Source organism: Culex pipiens, chromosome 2, assembly GCF_016801865.2.
Source record: "Culex pipiens pallens isolate TS chromosome 2, TS_CPP_V2, whole genome shotgun sequence".
Taxonomy (NCBI): Eukaryota; Metazoa; Arthropoda; class Insecta; order Diptera; family Culicidae; genus Culex; species Culex pipiens.
The window spans coordinates 3,915,333-3,922,439 of record NC_068938.1 but is presented as its reverse complement, the minus strand read 5'-3'; the positions used below and the strand labels follow the sequence as shown (position 1 = coordinate 3,922,439).

At 33.6% G+C, this 7,107-nt stretch overlaps 1 protein-coding gene across 1 annotated transcript in view; it reads left to right on the top strand.

Annotated features, from left to right (window-relative positions):
* The first annotated feature begins 3,694 nt into the window (after positions 1-3,694).
* The window catches only part of LOC120412454 (slowpoke-binding protein-like), a 141,199-nt gene continuing 137,786 nt past the window's right edge, over positions 3,695-7,107 (top strand). The window contains exon 1 of the mRNA XM_039572923.2: positions 3,695-4,582. The gene's annotated coding sequence lies outside the window, so the exon portion shown is untranslated. The remainder of the gene's footprint in view (positions 4,583-7,107) is intronic.

Sequence of the window (7,107 nt, the reverse complement as noted above, 5' to 3'; positions counted from 1 at the left end):
TTCCTTAAAGTAGACATTCTGACGATTCCAAAACACTATAAAACATTGAAGTTTGGTGCTATTTTGCATATTTCCCAAATTTACTGTAACGCATTTTGCAGGCTTCGGGTTTTGACTGTTAATACACTAAGGTTGCTAGAATAGTTTTTAAGGAAAAAATCAATGTGTATATTTAATTAACTAAGTTTATAAGCTTTTTACCAAAATACATATAAATTTTTGATAAAATTAAAAAAAAACAGAAGTTTGCCTGAAATTCGTTGAAACCAGTTTTCTTTGTAAAATTATCGAATTATATTGCATTTTAAACTGAATTCAAAGCACGAATCAGCAGATTTCACAATTTATACAAAAATTGTTTTGCTGATGTATATAAATTTGGAGATTGTTTTGAAATATATTTAAAAACAACACATAATATTTATTATTAATAAATTTATGTAACCTTCTCCTGGAGGAAAATTGTCCAAAGGAACCGAAAATTCATTCCGTTTTTCGATTCAAAATCATATTCATTGAGAAAATCATGATTCATTGGGATATTGAAATAATGCTACTCATAAACATTTGCTTGGTTATAGTTAACTAACTTTTTAAGTTAATTAAAATTTTATGAAAACTTCTTCTACAATTACGTTCAACACTTCTCTTTTACGGTCAGTATGATTCCATACTAATCCGTATGCATTTGATTTGTACTCTTCATTTTGCGAACAAAATCAAACCTATCAAAGTCAACCCAGTTTACCTCTGTTTTAATTGAAACTTTACCACAGTGGAAACAATAGATTTAAATGTAAAAGGAGGTAAATTTACACATTTTTAAGAGGTTATACACAATTTTTCTAACACAAAATCTGTGGACATTCCCCTTTGTAATACTGTCATATTTTTTACCGGGAACCTTTATTCAACGACATTACTTTTTGGTTTAAATGCTCCAAATTTTCTATGTTTATCCATTTGAATTCATTTTAAAATGCAATGTGAATCGATAATGTTATAAAGACAACTTGTTTCAACGAATTTCAGGCAAAATTCAAACATTTTAACAATTTTATCTAAAATTTATATGGGTTATGAGTCCAACAGTTAAATTTCTCTCTGCTGCGACAGCACGTCGACTGATTGATGTGACAAGTCAAATGTTAGACTTAAAATATGCTTTCCAATAGTACATGAGCAAATCCGTCATAAAACTTTATTGTTGTAATATTTCTGATTAACATGAAAAATGAAAATAATCATTGCTTTTAAACCGATTTTATTCGACAAATTTAAAAATAATAATTTGCCTTCAATTTATGTGGAAAAAACTAAATGACACATGTTTTTAGAAATTCAGATTCACACATTTTTCGAAGTATTTTTTTTTTTTGACAGAAAATTCGTCCATGATTAGGGTATATGGCCCTATTTTGGACCTACTATGCAAAGCGTCAACATATTTCGCATTGTTCTCAGGAACGGTCTAACTTATTTGGATCGTTTCAGGATTGTTTTGTGCCTTAATTTATGCTTAACAAAGTGTACTATTGAAAATTGGAAATAATTTAACCAGTTCATTGTAATAAGCATTTCAAGTAAAACATTTTTTGGATGCATTTTGGACTTATTGAATGTATTTTGGATACATCGCTGAACCTATTTTGAACCTGCACTCTGATTGGTTGAAATCTGGACAACTCGAATTGCGGCGTGCGGCGGCAACACGCACACTTACAAAAACTCGGTTTGATAAACCAAAGGGCCTATCCACGATTATATTTTGGAAAATATTTATTTCAGAAATTAAACAATTATGATAAAACAATGGATTTGAATTTGAAAACGTGTTTCAATTATATTGAATGGAAACTCGCGCATCTTCAGCAGGTCTCTGTCCTATTCACAATTTGCGTATTCTTACGACCTAATTGTTCAAGCATTAGAACATAAAAGACAACCCGTTATTAGTCGAAATAAAAACACCTTAACTTAAAATTAAATGAATGACAGAGTTACATACACAATACATAACAAGTTACAACGAAAAAAGATTCTAAATTTTACGCAGAGCTTAAGTTCAAATATTATTTAAATTTAAATATTTTTCGATAATAGAATAGTTATTGCAATGGTTTAGTGATGAAAAACATAACAAAATTAAATAAACAACGGTTACATTGCTCGGAAACTGGACGAAATTGCTTGGTGTCAGTGCAAAACAGAAAAAAACATCAAGGTGTCGCGAGCCAAATCTGATAAGCAACCAGGCTGGATTTTTTTTACCTAATCTTTGTGCTAGGAAAATGGTAGGAAATACGAATGGCATTGGAAAAAGTGGCTGAAAAGGCGGAAATAATCTAAAATGTTCACATTTTTGGAAGAGGTAAGCTACAAAACGATCTTGCTTACACTTTCTGTTGGTTGGATTCAGTGAATTCGTACTTTAAAAGCCTGAACTACCTCGATTAATAAAAATAGGTCCAAAATAGGTACGAGGTCCAAAATAGGGTCATATACCCTATTTAAACTGTGAACGGTTATGTAAGAAAAAGCAATAGATTTTAACGCATTCATTGCATCAGAAAAAATGTGTAATTTTTACATCAGAAACTGAGTTAAATTGCGAGGAGAAATTTGTCTGTTTGTATGTATTTTTACTTTCACAAATTTATTTGGGAAAAAAAACATGAAAAATTGTAAGTTTACAACCTGGCGTAAGTATTGCTTGATACTAACCTTTCATCTGGCAGTGGGTACAATTTTGATATCAGAGAAGATGTATAACTTCACCTCTAATAATGTGTAAATTTACCTCTTTTCGGGTGGCATTCACCTTTTTCAACAAAATGTGATATTACTTAAAATAAGAAGTAATATAACAACAACAAAATAACACCTTCCCGATTCATTACCGTTCTTAAACGTTTTAAAAGGTTTTCTTCATTAAATAAGTTAATATTTAATTACAAATAATACACTTTCCTAAAATTTGCAAAGAAATTAGGTAAATCAAATCATTGAAAAGGTTATTCTTATTTTTTTCCCTATCTTATCCTTTTATTGTTTTCTACCATGTCATTGAGCTTTAAAAATAACAGACAAAATCGTCTTAAATTTGCTTAAACCACTCTTCATCTTGCATCAATCTTTAAAAAGCGCTTCCCCACCAATCTCTCCAAATCCCCACACACTCCACCGTGCTCACATCATCAATGGGCAAACATCCTCCAGTACATGGATTTTCCTCCACCTCTCAGTAATTGCCATCGAAATGGCTTCAATCTAGTACTTCCATCCACCATGGCTTGCTGTGTTCAGTTTCCATTCATGGAAGCAACTCGCGAAATCTGCGGAAAATCATGACTTATCAGCAGCACCCACATTCTTCCGCGAGAGGGAAAACATGAGAGCAAAAGGAAAAATCTGTTGATCCTCTCTTCGGACGACTCTCTCTCTCTCTCTCTTTCTCTCCAAGTGAATGTTTTTATCACATTTTTAAGGGTCCATCTCATCGCTCATCGAGTTATTATGGTTTACCGTTAAAATTTCAATGAAAACAGAGCGCGGATTGCGCTCTCCTGCGAGAGTAATCCAGCTCTCCCAGTTTGGAGCAGATTTTTCCCCAGTTTTCCACACTCGCGAGAGCATCTATCCTTCCCCAGTTTGGGTTGGAATTTTGGGGAAAACTCTGGTCTGGTCTGTAACACTTGATACGTCGAACGGAACGGTCGATTCGCGCGATTCGCAGCTCGTTCTTTTTTTCTGAGAAGAGTCTGGTCTGGTGTTTGCCTGGTTAACCCCTGGCATCCTGCTCTCTGTGTGTGGTGTGGGTGGCTGGCTGGAAAATCCTCCCCAGCGGTGGTGAAAAGTTTGTGAAAACTGGCGTTGGTGGCCAAAAGGCCAAAGTTGAAAAGTTGGGCCCACACGACGTTGTGCGTGAGCTGGTTGAACCGCAGAAGAGCAAACACAAAAAGTGGTCCTGGTTTTGCTACGGGTGGAAACTAGGTCCTCCCCCGGGGAAGATCCTGGCGAAGGCTTCCGAGAGTGCGTCGAAACGTCACCCAGAGGAAAAGCTTCTCGAAGGAAAGCTCAAAATCAAGAGCTTTCGCAAACTAAAGGATTAATCTAGCAAATTTCACTTAGAAATAAGATAAGTTTAAAAAAATCGCCAAAAAATTTGCAGTTAAACTCGAAGAACCAGCTTCCTCGGCTGTAAAAGTGTGCGTGCCCCCCCCCCCGTATCGGTGTGTGAGTGTGACGTCACAGTTTGGGTCACGGTGAGAACGAGAGAAAGAGAGATCACTCGCCGAAAGTGAGAGAGCAGAGCATTAGTGACGTCGGTGCGTCGTCGTCGGCATCGTGAAGTGAAGCATTTTGCACGTGTGCTGGTGCGTGCGTGAGTGTGCACTCCAGGAAGAGGGAAATTTCTGGCACGCGAGGAAGAACAAAGAGTGAGCGCTGAAAGGGCGGGAGGAAGAAGAGAAAGAGCGAAAAAGACAAGGAAAACGCGGAAAAGTCGTGTACTGGCACACACACACGTACGCGAGCGTCCACTATAACAACAAATTTTGGCAAAAGGGAAAATGGTGCCAAGGTAAGTTTATCTGAGGAGGGCAATTGATTATTTACAGCGGGATTATCTGAAATGGGAGACAAACAAAAGAACAAGGTTGGTTATCGATAGCAGTAGATTGATTTGATGGGATTGGAAAGCGAGTTCTTTCGAGAAACATTTTTTCGATGTATACATTTAACTCAGATAGAATGATTGTTCAGGGTAAAACTTAAGTAATTGGATTAATCCTAAGAAATTCCACTTACGAATAACATACAATTTGAATTATTCTGGAGCTGTTTAAAACTACAAAAAAAAAATATTGAAAGGATCAGAATACGCTTTTTTTTTATTTAATACAGGCACTAAACAATTTAAAAAAAAATGGGATGTGGAATGTGTACAAACAGCATTCAGTTCAGAGATGTTTTGCATACTTTCAAAACAAAACGAAAAATACATAAAAATAAATCTTGGCGAGCTTCGATCTTAAAAGTCGCCAAAATCATTTTTTCAACAAATTTGTGTTTTTTTAAATGCATTGGAAAGGAGAACTCTTTAAATTTGAGGAAAAATAGTTTTGGAAGTTTGACTTGTTTTATGTGACCAATGTTGTTTTTAGATCTAGAGTGTTTTTTATTAAATGCCATAAAAGCTATTGTCCAGATTTTTTTGGTTCTAAGGTTAACTTTGGCTGTTTTTCTCTAACATTTCAAAACAAGACGAATTAAGTATGTAGTATTTTTTGTAATGTCCAAAACTTTGTCTCTACGCATTTTTTACAATTTAAATGATGATTGTATCATTCTGTAGCAGAAAATATGAAAAACAAGCAATAAAATAAAAGTTTACTCTGAACCATGAAAAAACTAGAATAAGCCAAATTGTAACATAAAATACTAAAAACTAAACAAGATAAATGTAACAACAATATAGCAATTTTCTGATTTTTTTTTATTTGGGCATTTAGAAATGGGAGTTCGGTCATTCGATTTTTTTTTGATTTTTTTTAATCCGGCTGAAATTTTTTTGGTGCCTTCGGTATGCCCAAAAAAGCCATTTTGCATCATTAGTTTGTCCATATAATTTTCCATACAAATTTGGCAGCTGTCCATATAAAAATGATATGTGGAAATTCAAAAATCTGTATCTTTTGAAGGAATTTTTTGATCGATTTGGTGTCTTCGGCAAAGTTGTAGGAATGGATACAACTCTCACCCAAACAACCCACCATTTTCTAATATCGATATCTCAGCAAATAATGGTCCGATTTACAATGTTAAAGTATAAAACATTCGCGAAATTTCGAAAAAAATATTTTCATGAATTTTAAATTAAGAATAACATTCCAAAAAGACTAAACATTCAATATGTAAGTCTTGATTTAAAATTTAGTGTAGTCCATATCCAAACCTACAACTTTGCCGAAGACACCAAATCGATCAAAAAATTCCTTCAAAAGATACAGATTTTTGAATTTTCATATTTCGTGTTTGTATGGACAGCTGCCAATTTGTATGGAAAATTATATGGACAAACTAATGATGCAAAATGGCTTCTTTGGGCATACCGAAGGCACCAAAAAAGTTTCAGCAGGATTAAGAACAAAAAAAATCTCAAAATGGCCCCCTTGAGCACGATCGAAAAATCGAAAAAATGTGAGCATTAGATGGATAATGAGTTTTTATATTAGTAAAGCTGCTGCAATTATTTTTCAAAATTTATGTCGCCTTCCACTTCAAAATTGGTTTGAAAAATCAAGGGGCAAACAAATTTGTTTCATACAACTGGACCTTGTATTTAGACCTTCTGTCATACATTCAATACAGTCCAAAATCGATTATCCCTTTTCGGGGAAAATGTTACTTAGAATAATCGATTCTTCGGATAATCGAATCTCGAAAAAAAGTGTTCTTTTTATGGGTTGTTGAGCCCCAAATTTTTTTCAAGTGATTTGGAAATTTTATATCTAAGATAGCGGCCAAACCCGGGCAGACGGTAATAACAAAATTCATGCCATTTCAATAACAAATATTGTTAAAATAACAGAAAGTGTTATGGAATCTTCTTAAAAAATCCATTTTTGCATAAGGTTTAAATAACAGTTTATGTTATCATCACAAAATTTGTTATTGGTCTGATAATGGTTGAAAGCTAAAACAACTTTGGAATAACATTTTTTGTTATGGAAGAATACCTCCAACTGTTATTGGGATGATCGGATTAGTTGTTAAAATAACAAAAAATAATAACAAGAATTTGTTCGAAAAATAACAAAAAATGTTATTAGTCTGTTATTACAATAACAATTCAATAACAAAAAAATCATAACGACGAATAACAAATCTTGTTATAAATAACATAAAATGTTATTGGCCTAGTATTTTTAAACATCAAAAAATTTTATTCCCAAGTTATTACCGTCTGCTCGGGAAATGGCAGTTATAAAATAATGAGAAAATTTGATTTTTCAATGAAACAGGCAATTCACAAATCAATTTTGACAAGAATGGTGTCTAAGAACTCGAGTTCACTGTTAAAAATGAAAAAAAAAATTAACTGTG